At 43.4% G+C, this 14,754-nt stretch overlaps 1 long non-coding RNA gene across 1 annotated transcript; it reads left to right on the forward strand.

Annotated features, from left to right (window-relative positions):
* Positions 1–1,317: 1,317 nt before the first annotated feature.
* LOC138789981 (uncharacterized) lies at positions 1,318–2,067 on the forward strand. The gene is made up of 3 exons (XR_011362822.1): positions 1,318–1,418; positions 1,569–1,730; positions 1,941–2,067. It is a non-coding gene; the product is annotated as an uncharacterized lncRNA (long non-coding RNA).
* Positions 2,068–14,754: the final 12,687 nt, after the last annotated feature.

Genomic DNA, 14,754 nt, shown 5'->3' on the forward strand with positions numbered 1-14,754 from the left:
TAGGGAGGTGAGCTGGTATGCTGCAGAGTCTAAACTGCTGAAAATGAGAAATTCAATCAGAGATCATACTCCCGTCTCGCAAAGTGAGAGACATAGACACGGTATCAATGACACACACAGTATGTATCCCTGACAAATTCAGACACAATGTCACCGAACAAATAGGTAACAAACAAATATAGTTGAACTTATTAAAATAAATGCAGCCTGTAGGGAAACTATGCACAAGGTAAAACCATGCATATTATCCAAGCATGGGCAGGCCTATAGGATGAATGTACCAAATTCTTGAAGTTTACTCCATCTATGCATTGCTTTTTACATGAAGACATTAAACAGTCAAGTAAAACACACTTTATATTTCATTTATTTCATTTATTATCATTATTTTATTATTTCATTTTGCTCATGACTGGAGGCATCCGAGGGGTTAAAGTGCGATTACTGGCAGCCCCTCTGTATGTTTCGATTCTTAGGCATGATACCTGGCCAAGTATGGTGACTACTGGGACCCAATACCTGTGAGAATACAATTGAGGTAAGGACCCATAAATTTGCCTTATCGCTGACAGGCTGTGTACGTGACGAATGGTGCAAAGAGACTGCGCCAGTGGCTGTGTGGGCCGAGCCATGTACTCAGCTGTGCGAGCGAGCAGGGAGGTCACAGAGAGTCTAAGGACCAGGTCCCATCCCCCAGGTTAACTTGACCCAAAAGTAACTTTCAGCTGCATTGCTGGCAGTGTTCCCTCTATGGCTATGTAGTTAGTGATGGGGGTAGTTTGGGACCTGCAAACTGTTCCCAGACAATAAAAAACATGAAATCCAGATTAGTATACAGTGCCCTGGTATAACACAGCCACACGTACAAGGCCACAAAGCATCCAGGCAAAAAGTATTAAACCAGCATCCGGGAAAAACTTTTTAAGGGTATTATCTACATCTCTAGTTGTCTGGGGCAGTAAAAGGGTTAATGACTGCAGGGAGATGGCTGCGGGGAGAGCAACGGAATCTGCAGCAAGTTATCCGCATGATTTCCGTAGTGTGGACATATTTCAGAATACCTGGGTTCAATGTTAAATGGTATTTGCAATGTTCGGGGGGGGGGGGGGTGGAGGGTACTCCAGTAGCCCCTGGCTTACATGGAAAAAGACATGGAGAGAAATTTATCAAACTAGTGTAAAGTAGAACTGTCTCAGATGCCCCTAGCAACCAATCAGATTCCACCTTTCATTCTTCGCAGGCTCTTTTAAAAATGAAAGGTGGAATCTGATTGGTTGCTAGGGGCATCTAAGACAATTCTACTTTACACCAGTTTGATAAATCTCCCTCATGGTGTGTTCTGTGAATAATCTTTTTCTCCAAATACACCCACATTTACCTGAGATACATAGACGACATATTGGTAGTGTGGTCAGGAGGTAAAGATCAGTTTTTGGAGTTTGTTAGCTATCTCATTGTCTGAACATGAAATATACCCAGAGTGAAATCAATCTGTTATAATATATCGTGTGTTATGTTGTTTCTTAAACTTTTTTCCATGTTTGTTCATTCACGCACGGTGTATAAAGTTTTGTATATAAGGAATGACGTAGGAGTCACGTGAGGGTCTGACAAAGCGGCGTCCACCGCAAAACTGTGGTCACCTGATTCCTGCCTGTTCCCGCCTGTCCCCACCTCTCCCCGCTCCTCACATGCCTGAATAAAGACGGATTTTCACATATGACAGCCTGGTGAGTGCCATCAGCCTTTCTTCCTTTCATTGTTAATGTCAATGCAACTGGCTGTCCAGGGCAGGGAGAGGCTTAAAGCTTAAAGTGTCACTGTCATTATAACTTTAAAAATCTAAATCAATAGTAGATGTGATAGATGTAAAATAAAACAAAATGTTTAAGTTTTTACATTTACATTTAGAATTTACATTCTTTTTTTTTTTTTTTTAGTTTTCATGGAAAACACGGCCCGTGTATGCCAGGTCAACTGCACTCACAGAGAGAAGCCAGTCATCTGATGGTGGACGCATTAAGGCGTGACTCTTTACTGGCCAGGACTTCACGTGTTTAGTAGAGATGAGCGAACCTCCAGCATGCTCGAGTCGATCCGAACCCGAACTTTCAGCATTTGATTAGCGGTGGCTGCTGAAGTTGGATAAAGCCCTAAGGCTATGTGGAAAACATGGATATAGTCATTGGCTGTATCCATGTTTTCCAGACAACCTTACAGCTTTATCCAAGTTCAGCAGCCACCGCTAATCAAATGCTGAACGTTCGGGTTCGGATGGACTCGAACCGGAACCCGGTTCGCTCATCTCTAGTGTTTAGTCTATTTAGTCTCTTTTTTTCAACCAGCAAGACAAAAAATCTGCCTTTAGGAGACTGGACCTGGATTTCTTGTAAGTTTAGTTTTATTTAACAGCATGATAACAAAAAAAAAAAAAAAATGGATGTATACTGCAAACTTGCTTCATATCACATCTACCGTTGATTTAGATTTTGAAAGTTATAACCATAGGGACACTTTAAAAAAATAAATAAATAAAATAAAAAAAAATAGTAAATCAGTAAATAATTTAGACGATACAGTCCCTTTAAGTCCTGCAGAAGCTCAATTGCTAAGGTGAGGAGACCAATCCAGGCCGTACTTTCTTTCACCATGGACCTCGTTGAGCCTCATGGGTCACCTCTATGCGCTTTACACAGATGATTTTGAACAGTTGCTGATCTGCTATGAAACCTTTTTTCTATAGTCTAAAACAACAAGTGTGTGTGATTTCCTTTTGTGACTTCTATAAATGAAAGCAGCTTGAATGGCTTGTGCGCCAGCAGTCACGGATTACACATTATGCACACTGCTCTCATGTTTGTTATGATATAAGCAAGTTAAATTAAAAGGTATAATTTGCCGGTATTATACTGATAATCACACTAAATTACACTTCATTTATTTCTAAATCAAGTGTTAACTCATTCACCACCACTTTGCTATGTACTGTTCACTGCATACAAAGGAAACAGACCTCAAAAGCCATAGTAATGTAATCCGGAGAGTGACTAAAACACTGACATCCCTCATTTAGCGCATGAGTAAAAATAGAGAAGATGTCCAGGGCAAGCGGCATTAGTGTCAATGGTGGGAAGAAAGACAGTACTTTGGAGGAATCATCCACTTGTGGACAACCTTTCTTTGATATAAGATGCCGCACGCAATCTTTTAGACAGGAAGTGCTTATTACGTCCATGTTATATCAATCATCATGTGGTTTGTATATCTGATGGTGCTGTCAATCTTTGGCGAAGGAGCCCTTGAATGGTGAGGACGTAGATTTGGGACTATTCAAAGAGTTATGATACCTAAGTACGTATATAATTTCAATTGCATTGAGAACTTTTTAAAAAGTAGATAGTGACCAGCACTGGTTTATAAAGAAGCATGTACCCTGATGCCTCCACCATCTTGAAGACTTGAGGGGTGGTGGCTCTATCACATACTCTTTCTGCCATGCTAAGACTTTAGATCCCAGCCACCTAGAATTTTCCAGTTATGTGGTTCTGACATGGTCATTGGGTGATCCATGCATGAGTATGACTCTCGCTTTTGAAGACTAAAGGAGTTGCTTTTATGGTGGACCTTCTCAAAGAGCACCTAAGACCTCTCAGCCTGTTTTGGTAAATACTTGTATTCTCAATGAAATAACAATCCTGGAACATCATTTCATCTAGCTCTGTGATGTGTTGTTCCTTAGTTTTTCTTACTAGAAATGTATATTTGCATAGCCAAGTGGGTGTTACAAGTTGGGGGGCGTGTCCCAACATTGTCTCAGACTATCCAATAAAAGCTGACTGTGCCAGACAGTGTAGGGACACGCCCCCAAATGTTAACACCCAGTTGGCTATTGGTGCACAGATAGTAAGAATAACTGTAAAATGACACAGCACAGGGCTAGATGAAAAGATTGAATTGTTATGGGGCGGGGGATACAAGCATTTTCTATATCAGGCATAAGATCCTCTTTAAATTGTTGTCCTTTTCCAAGAAGATTACTGCAGACCAAACTGAGTGTATAACCCTTTATTAGATATAAGTGCAACTCAAGCATGCCAAAGAATTGACAGCCCATGGCCAGTGATTGGCTGAGTGGCCTGTCAGCTCAGACAGGCCGCTTTGAAGCTAAAGCCGCAGCAACGGGGAGGAAGCAGAGAACAGGAGAAGCCTTGGAGCGTGGAGAGGTAAGGTATAACAGTTTATTCAATTGTTAGCCTTCGGCCGCGCATCACTATTACACGTACTGTAGCAATGTGCAGTTGGCAACCAATGATTTTAGGTCCAAACCAAAAAGACACAATCAGCCGATAGCACGATCATCAGCTGATCGTTGTCTTTATTACACAGAGTGATAATCAGCCGAATAGGTCTTATTCTTCCGATTATCACTCAGTGTAATAGAGCCCTTAAGGGCATCAACTCCCCTGAACTCAGGCCCTACTTTCAAGGGTCTTAACTCTACCACACAGAGGATCTGCTCTGAAGAGTCCTAGTCACACTACCCAATCCTTAACAACAAATTTATTATTCAGGGCATCTCTTCTCAGGCCCCATATTACACCTTGTATTTCTTACCCACTGCCCAGAGCTCATCAAATAGGCAATCCTCTCCCAGCCTTTCATCCATAGCTACTGATCTCCAGGCCTATACCAGATTGTAGCAGGCCACTATTTTCAGGTGGAATAGGCCCCAGGTCTCACGACACATGCCAGCGGCAGCTCCAGTAGGCATGTTGCCCATCTGTTTTCTTCTCTATTGGCCCCAAACCTCATTTACTTCTCCTCCCAGCATCAACTTGCTGTAGCGTAGCCCATGGGTGTCCAGGAACACCAGGCTCTTCCTGAGCCTATTTCTTTGTGTGTGCATCCCCCTGTCCGATCATCATTATATCAGCCACTATAATGATATATGATAATATACAGTACACATCTCACTCCACACTCTGCAACAAGTACACACGTTGGCTTTGTAGCCTCCATAACTCTTGAGTAGTGTTGGGAAGACTTGCCAAACTGTTTGGGTTCGGCAACATTCTCTAAACCCAAAAGATCGGTATTTGACATTTATCCATCTTTTCCAGGACTGCCTTGGGTGGCATCCAACTTGTCCATTTAGGCAAGTCCGCTCAATGCTACTCCTGAAGACTCAGTAGAGAAGGGAAGTACCCTACGCTGTCCTCCATCCTTCATGTGGCTACAGTAAGGGTCGAGATATGTATGGAGATAGAATAGACATATCAATACTTTGAGCGGAGAGGAGCAGAGAGTGGAGGCATGCTAGCCCTCCCATAGACAACCTGTATGACACGTAGGCTAGCAGGATTCTGCAGTTGGGAGTTCCGTCACGGAATTCGGCCTCTTTTACTCCATGTGAACTGGCTCTAAGGCATGCCACCACATTTTTGCCCATAAGCTTCCATAAACTTTAATCAGGCCTGAACAATTAGAAATTGTTGCGGTGGCATATTTTCTTCTTGATTTGCATTACCATCACAGAGAAGGAAAAATGGCAGCTCTTAAGAAATTGAAGGATCTAGTTTCATATGCAAACAAACATAAGAAAGTAGTTGAGGGGCAGATTAAAGAGAAGCTCCTCTCATTTGCAATTCATTACTCACACTTCTATAATGCAGGTTACTACATCATCTGTCACACCGAAATCTGTGACACATACATCAGAACGGGGCTGTGCCGTATGCTTGGGCTTTATGCTTCAAGGCTGCTGTGTGGGGCCTTATGTGTGCGGCAGATGAGAATATTGTAGACAGGATAGTTGTGTTTTTAATTAGAAGCATTTTATGACATGCTGCAAAATTCATTACTCTTAGAAACAGCAGCCAATTAGCAGCCTGTCATCAACCCTCCCGGCTCCAGAACAGATGCCGTACATGCACAATGCCACGGCAGGTTTGTCAAAGGAGAAAAAAATCATGAACAAAAGCGACTGGAGGTGTTTGTCTTAATGCGGGAAGAAAATATAAGATTTAGTGCACTGAAGGTGTCATCGATACAAAACACAGAGCTCTGCTCATATACTTGCCTCCAAATGTTGCTTAATATAGTTTACAATTCATTTATTCCGCTCAAAAATTTGTGTTTGTGGTGGACAATGTGCACTATAACCTGGTTAATAGAGATGAAGAAACTTGTCGAAAGTTTGGGTTCCCACTAACCTGAACAATCACCATTTGAATCTCACTGCCTATGGCTGTATCTATGTTTTCCAGGGATCCACCACCTTCTCCAGGCGACAGGATTCAAATGCGGATCGCGGAAACACTTTCGGAAAGTTTGCTCATCAAGATTGTGCTGAGTAAATCAGAACTGGTGTGCTACAGAAAAAATAGGGACCGAAGCTTCACCAGGGCTGTATGTGACACAAGGCACAAGGGGCCTGTGTCTAGGGCAGTAGCAATAAGCGAGTAAAAATAAAAATCATAAATACTCTTGATGTAGCTGCTGCTGCCATGATGCGGCCTGGAGAAGAAAAAAATCAATCTTCCCATCTTTGGTTGAATACACATGGATCAGAACTTCTGCAAAATTTACTCCCAGTGTGCTCATGTGTGGAAGATGTTAAGTGTTGTAGTGCAGACTAGCTGGGTAGTGGTAGATTTGTAGAAAACCTCATCTTTACAAAACCTCTTTTTATAAATGTATTGTTACCTTTTTTGTCACACTGAAGCTTCCTAGTAACCCTTCCCTTACTATAATCCCCCTTTTCCACCACCCCTTACTCTCACACTAATCCCGCAGAATCAACCGACATTAAGGGCCCTGTTACACAGAGCTATAATATGCCAAATCAGGCCAATTCAGCAGATTATCACTCTGTGAAATAAAGACAACGATAAGCCAATACAATCATTGTAATTTAAACATGTTTAAAAAATTATCGGCCACCGGACACGCATCACTACGCGTGATAGTGATGTGCAGTTGACACCTGATATTAGGTTAAAAAAAAAAAAAAAAAAGGTTATACTTACCTGTTTAGGCTCCCCGATGTCATTCTGCCTTGTTCCTGTGTTCTCTGCTCACCTCAGCTGCATCCGGCACTTCTGTACCCATCTCTGAAGTGACAGAACATTCACTGGCTGTGGTGCTGTTCCGTCTCGGACAGTGATTGGCTTAACAGACTTTCACTTCACAGATGGAATCTGGAGTCCCTGTGGCAGCTGCTGTGGTCAGGGATCACAGAAACAAGGTTGGAGGGGGAACCATGACAGGTAAGTACATCTCTTTTTTATTTTTATACCAAAGCAACCGAGTCGTGTATGGTCTTCGAAAGCAAGTTCGATAATCAAGCTCTGTAAGTGAGCACCTATCTAGCAGTGTAATATGGCTCTAAGTTAACTTTGGAATAAATGTCCATAACAGCCTCATTATTAAAGTGCAGAACAGGCATAAATACCGTATAAATATCATAACATAAAAAGCACCATCCAGCATTACCAGGACCAAAACTTAACCCCTAGCCGCACTGTGCTGACTCAGGAGCTGACAGTGTGTCAAATGGCACTGGAAATCCACACCACCATTCCCGGGTGGGAACAACACTGTATCGTCATATGTTTACACCACCATAAGAAGTGGGGAAACACCTCACTGACGAGTCCCCCTCTGACCGACTCCACCTTGACATGTTCTGAAAGACCACCCTACTGCAGGCTGTCATGACAGTAAATAAAACAATACAAAAAGCTCACACCCTGACAACGGTACATTCAAAATGCTGCAAAATTGGGTGGATGGGCTGGAAACTGACCAGCCTTTAAGTCCTTTATGTCCCTCCTCTCCCCACATCTTACACTACATTTTTTAACGCCTACACTTGCCTCCTATCCCAGCTGACCAAGGCATTCCGGGCCTGCGATAAGGCTCTGCTCCTGCTTCATGCCCTTCCTCTCCAATGGAGTCAACTTTGATAAACTAGAGTATCTCTTTAAACGCCACAATCCTAAGCATGTGACCTAGTGGCAAATATGGCCCTTGTTGTACCGACCATAGAGGAGGACCACCGGGAGAGAGAGACCAAAGCTTTTCCCATCACCTTTGCTAATAGGCTGCAATACAAGGAATTTTCATCCCTGAGCAACTTCCCTTCTGGAGCCGACAGGAACAAACAAAAGTGCCTATTGCCCTAAATGTGGCAAAGCTGGCACAATAATGGAGGCCTGTTTTAATTGTTGCCACTCTCTTCTTTGTACACCTATGTACACACCACTGCTCACTTCAGTGGGGTAGCAATAGGTTTTCCTGAGGTTGCAAAGGGCATTAGGTGGCTCTTTCCAGAGTGAACATGGGCCTCTGCCTCAGCAAGATGCAACTGAGTAGTATGATGGGGTACTCTGGTATTGCAGAAAATTCTACCAAGATATGTACGTTTCTAATAGTGTTGTCAGGGACAATTCTAGGTTTTCTGCTGCCTTAGCAAGGTGCTGTGTAGAAAATCTGCAGCTTGTAATAATAAGCGCATACACCCAATCCAGCTCCACCATAAATCACCCTGTTCCAGCACTACCTTCCATCCTTGGTGAGGATAAGACACAAAACATTTTAACGTTTCCAATTTCACCAGTGTGTAACCAATTCTTCAATCTTTATTGCTTCTCCAAGAAAAAAGCCCCTGACATACATAAGAGTCAAGGCATTGTGACTGCTCATGGTGATCTTATTTATGGTCATACTACCATTACACCTTGTGCTCCATATGACAGGGCAGTGATCACTTGTAGTGTAGTGATGTCTGAAACATATAGGAACACCTGCACAGTGTCTGCAGTCCTGACTTCCTTGCATTCCACGTCCGTGTCCAGCTATCATTTGCAGGTCATGGGGTCAATGTTGTCAGTGGTAGCAGACAGTATCATATCTGACCACTCCATAAAGTCTGCTGCCCCTACAAATCTGCCACCTGAGCAATAAACTCATTTCGCCTCATGGCAGAAACGGCCCTGAGTGTTGTCACAAACTGTACTGGCTTCAGCATGTTTATTTTGTTATTTGTTTTTGCAGAAATCAATAGTACAGGTGATTTTAAGAAACTTTGTAATTGGGATAATTAGGCAAGTATGCCATTATCTGCATTCAAAAAGACTTTCCCCAGGTCCCCTCTCCCCTCTTATTCTCATTCACTGCTCATTATCAGGAAATCTCGACTAGTTTACATCAGTCGGGCCCTGTGTAATCTATGGAGAGGGGAGGGGGGAGGAGGGAGATTAGTCACCAGCAGGGAGCAGAGAACAAAGGATTACACAGTGGGAGCTGTGTGAAAGCCGGTATTCAGAGGTCAGAGAGGTCAGTGCTGACTTCAGAGGAGATAGCCCGGTGATGTAGCTGTAAATTAACTCTTTGTTGTCCAGTTATGGTGCCTCGTCTCCCTCCACCCCTTCCCTCTCCATAGACAACTATGAAGACAGGCAGGAGAGCTTCAAACTGCTTTTTCATTATAAGAATGCATTTTTCGGCTAATAAACCCAATTACAAAGTTTCCTAAAATCGCCTGTACTATTGATTTCTGCAAAAAAAATGTAAACAACAGTGACACTTTAACCCCTAGGCGACCCTGGACGTACCCGTATGTCCAGGGCCGCCTCCACACGTTCAGAGCGGGTGCCGCTCGTAGCCCAGGACCGCGGCTATTAGCGGGCATGGTCCAATCGCCGTGCCCGCTAATACAGTAATCGGATGCAGCTGTCAAAGTGGACAGCTGCATCCAATTACTTACTGCACAACTTCCCTGGTGTCTAGTGGGGAGGATCGCTCCTCCGGGACGTTGTCCTGGAGGAGCGATCCACACATCTTACCCCCTCCGGGGTCAGCGCCGTAGTGGCGCTGATCCTGGCTCGGCACTCGATTGCTTCCGGCTGCAGCAGCCGAAAGCATCCGAGTGCCGATCTCATCGATCTATGCTGCATATCTATGCAGCATAAATCTCAATGAGAGATCAGGGGGGCTTCTAGTATAATTGTAAAAGTTAAAATAAAAGTGTTATTATCAATAAAAAGCCCCCTCCACTAATAAAAGTCAGAATCACCCCCCTTTTCCCATGTTATAAATAAAAATAAACAAATAAATAAATAAGCAAACATGTTTGGTATCGCCGTGTGTGTAATCACCCGAACTATTAATTTATCACATTCCTGATCTCGCACGGTAAACGGCGTAAGCGCAAAAAAAATCCCAAAGGGCAAAATTGTGCATTTTTGATCGCATCAAATCCAGAAAAATTGTAACAAATAGCGATTAAAAAGTCGCATATGCGCAATCAAGGTACCGATAGGAAGAACACTTCATGGCGCAAAAATGACACCTGACACTGCCCCATAGACCAAATGATAAAAGCGTTATAAGCCTGGGAATAGAGTGATTTTTAGGAACATATATTTGTTAACAATGGTTTGAATTTTTTACAGGCCATCAGATACAATGAACGTTATACATGTTTTATATCGTTTTAATTGTAACGACTTGAGGAACATGCACAACAAGTCAGTTTTACCCCAGGGCGAATGGCGTAAAAACAAATACCCCCCAAATAAACAAAATGTGTTTGTTTGTTTTTTCAATTTCACCACACTTTGAATTTTTTTCTGGTTTCGCAGTGTACTTTATAAAAAAATTCAGCCTGTCATTGCAAAGTACAATTAGTGGTGCAAAAAATAAGGGCTCATGTGGGTTTTTAGGTGGAAAAATGCAAGTGCTATGGCCTTTTAAGCACAAGGAGGAAAAAAGGAAAATGCAAAAATTGAAATTGGCCCAGTTCTCTAAGGGTTAAGCGTTTATGCTGCATTTTCCTGCACAATGCCACAGGCAGAGGAGCAGACAGGGAATAATACCGCAGTTTTTGCAATCTTACTGTATAATGAGATATTCTGCTTTGAGTGACAATGTACTGCAGCAGTTCTGGGTGGGTAACTGGCAGGAGTGATTTTGGAGGGGAGTAAGAATTCTCTTTAAGGGTGCGTTCACACCTACAGGATCTGCAGCTGATTTTCTGCAGCAGATTTCAGTTAAATAACTGAACACAGCATCAAATCTGATGCTGTGTTCAGTTATTTAACTGAAATCTGCTGCAGAAAATCAGCTGCAGATCCTGTAGGTGTGAACGCACCATAAATATGGTGCACAGAACTATTTAATGACTTATATATAATAACCTGCTCTAAGGATCTACAAACCCAAGTGCACTAAACTATGAATAATATGAAGACAAAAACTAAATGAATTTCAGTGGACTTAAGGGACAATGCAGTTACATGCACCATTGTTGGTGTGAATCATGCAGCCAGCGAGAATTATATAGTAACAAGACCTGATGATCTAATGCTGAGCAATTCCTTTAGGAGGGTTTAGCAGATTTACAGTAGAAGATGAAGGAATCTGTGAATACAAATCCTCTTCATTTGTCCTAAAAACCTGCCCCTCTCCAGCTGCAACTTCTCTGTATCCCAGGTCTGTAACACCATTCAAGGCAAGTTAAGATGCCTTCCTTGTCACTCTCTCTCTCCCGCCCTGAGGCTCCTTTTAAGGCCCTCTCATGTCTTTTGGGCTTCTTAATCCCCCACTAAATTTATCAGCATTCGAAACATGGCCAAGCCCGATGCTAAATTAGAACTTGGAGCCATAGGGAAACAGGATCGGGTATAATTGTATGTCTAGTAGCCAGAGAGCTGTGCAGCACCACAGTAGGAGTGCACGGAGGCCTGCCATTATTGCTCTGCCAAGTGTCATTCAAGTCCATACACATGATACATTAGTGTTATATCATAGGGGATGGATGCAGAGAACACAACCCGCATTTGTTTTGATGCAAAAACATTTTTCATTGAGAAAAGAAATGCACTGAACGTACATAGATATCCCAGATGTGAACACATATTAACACATCTGCACAGAGCCAAAGAAGCATCCTGTCTACTAAAAAAAAAAAAATCTGTCTAGATCTGTCATACGAGCAACATAATTAAAACGGTTGTATAGAAACAGCGCCACATTCATCCACAGGTTGTACCTGGTATTGCATCTTAGCTGCGCTGTAGTAAATGGGGCTGCGCTGCAATCCCACACACAACCTGTACATAGTGGCGGCGCTGATTCTGGAGAAAAGCAGCCTTGTTTAGCTAATCTTGTACTTTATGATTATGGGGCAGATTAATCAAACATGGTGTAAAGTGAAACTGCCTCAGTCGCCCCTAGCAACCAATCAGATTCCACTTTACATTTCTCACAGATACTTTGGAAAATGAAAGGTGGAATCTGATTGGTTGCTAAGGGCAACTGAGACAATTCTACTTTACACCATGGGGGAGATTTATCAAACATAGTGTAAAGTGAAACTGGCTCAGTTGCCCCTAGCAACCAATCAGATTCCACCTTTCATTTTCCAAAGAATCTGTGAGGAATGTAAAGTGGAATCTGGTTGCTAGGGGCAACTGAGCCAGTTTCACTTTACACCATGTTTAATAAATCTCCCCCTATGTTCCCACTTTAGGAATGCAGCGGGGAAAGGTGGTTGTCTCGTATTATAGATGGTCGCTAGTAATGATCATTATTATTAGCGGCCTTTCTATATCATGAGACTGCCACCTTTCCCTGTTATTTTCCTGAAGTTTGAACATAGCCTTAAGGGTCTGTCCACACGTACAGACTTGCAGCGTAAATCTCGCTGCGAGTCTGTCAGGTCCTGGCAGTGCCATGTCACTACATACTCGCAGCGAGTATGTAATTCTGCCGGCCCCTTAACCCCTTCGGCTCCTGCCCCGCTGTGTCTGTATATACGTTACCTGTCCTTGCTGCACTGGGTCCCGCTATCCTGCTCTCCCGCCCAGCCAATCAGTGGCAGGAAAGCAGGACGCTGGGACCCCGTGCAGGAGACAGGTAATGTATATACAGACACAGCAGAGCAGGAGCCGGGGCGGGAGCCGAAGGGGTTAAGGGGGCGGCAGAATTACATGCACGCAGCGGTCGTTCAGACTGCTGCGAGTATGTAGTGACAGTGAACTGCCAGGACCTGACAGACTAGCAGCGAGATTTTGGCTATGTTCACACAACGTAAGAGACCGGCTGTTCCGTGACCCCGGCTAGGTCACGGAATGGCCGGTCTCTACGCGGATCATCCCGGCCGGTACTTAAGTACCGGCCGGATCCTCTTACCGGCCGCAGAGCTCTGATGCGGGCGCATCAGCACGCGCCCGCATCAGAGCTTCCCATAGCACACAGTGCCGGAGCCGCTCGCTTCACTGTGTGAACTGACAGGTCTTTCTGCGGCCGGAATTCACTGAATTCCGCCCGCAGAAAACTGACATGTCAGTTATTTGCGGCGGCGTATGGGATCCCGGCCGGAGCACATACGGTGTGTGTACGCTCCGGACGGGATCCCATTGAAAGTAAGGCATTGCTCCACCGCAGTAAAAGTACGGTTGTTGTTGCCATCGGCAACAAGGGCCGTAGTTTTATGTAGTGTGAACATAGCCTTACACTGCCAGTCTGTACGTGTGGACAGACCCTAAAGGAGAAGTCCCAGCATATTTTTAAAAAAGGAGGACGGCTGGCAAATAATAACCTAAACTCGTCTGTCCCTGCGTCTCTGTTGCTCTCAGGTCCCGCCGAGAAGCCGAGTACGTCACATACCCGGCTTTTCCAGCTGCAACATCTTAGCCAATCAGTGACGGGGATGGTGTCTTGCCCCAGTCACTGATTGGCTGGGCATATAGTCACTCAGCCAGTCAATCACTTAGCCAGGTACGTACATTGCATCTGAAAGAGCTGCAGGTCACCAGTGTCTTTCAACGGGACCTGGGAGCAGGGCACAAGGAGCACAAGGATAGGTAACTATACTTTGTTTATTATTTTCCCGCACCCCCCTGGCCTTCTGACTTTTTCATTTGGTGGGACTTCTCCTTGGTTGAAATGATGAATGATTTTCAGGATAGGTATCAATTGCTGATCGGTAGGCTGCCAACACCCAAATGATCAGCTGTTTGGCACCCTACATTAAACAGTGAATAGGAGCTCCTATACAAACATGGTATAAAAAAAAAGTCTACAGATTTCAGCTCTGAAGCCTACTTAATTCTAAATACAGCTGAGGATTATAATACAGGCTGTAATTCAGGATCAATATAAGGAAAGCCATACTGGGCTTCATTTACTAAGATTGTCTGGTTTTCTCGACTCCTACACATCAACGTTTTATTCTCACAAACCGACAGATTTATTATTGTGTCTTATTGTCCTTAGTAAATCTGGCAGGTTTTTCACGATAAAACTAAAACTTTTCCAACATGTAAAAAAAAAACGTCAATTTGCTTAATAAATATGTTTGTTAACCCAAATTTTAAAGGGAAATGCCCATGACACAGAGAGTTCTAGAGAGTTTTTTAGCGGACGACGTTAGTAAATGTAGTAAACAAGAGACCGATGGGGAACCATCAATTTGAAAAAAACAAAGTAAAAACCATGAATTTGATGACAGAAACAGGTAACTTTTAGTTATATACAGCGTGTAAATTGGTGACATCCAGCTGGGTTCTCCTTTGTATGGCTTTTTATATACTATCTCACAGCCAGGATCCTTCTGAATCATGAACAGCCTCTTCTAGTAAATATTTGGACAGAACTGTCATAGTCAATGATGTTCCCCATTAAAGTGATCTCCGTGATGTCACCACCATTTTTCTTCACTTCATCTCTGTTACTTGCAAAGTACTT

Source organism: Dendropsophus ebraccatus, chromosome 4, assembly GCF_027789765.1.
Source record: "Dendropsophus ebraccatus isolate aDenEbr1 chromosome 4, aDenEbr1.pat, whole genome shotgun sequence".
Lineage (NCBI taxonomy): Eukaryota > Metazoa > Chordata > Amphibia > Anura > Hylidae > Dendropsophus > Dendropsophus ebraccatus.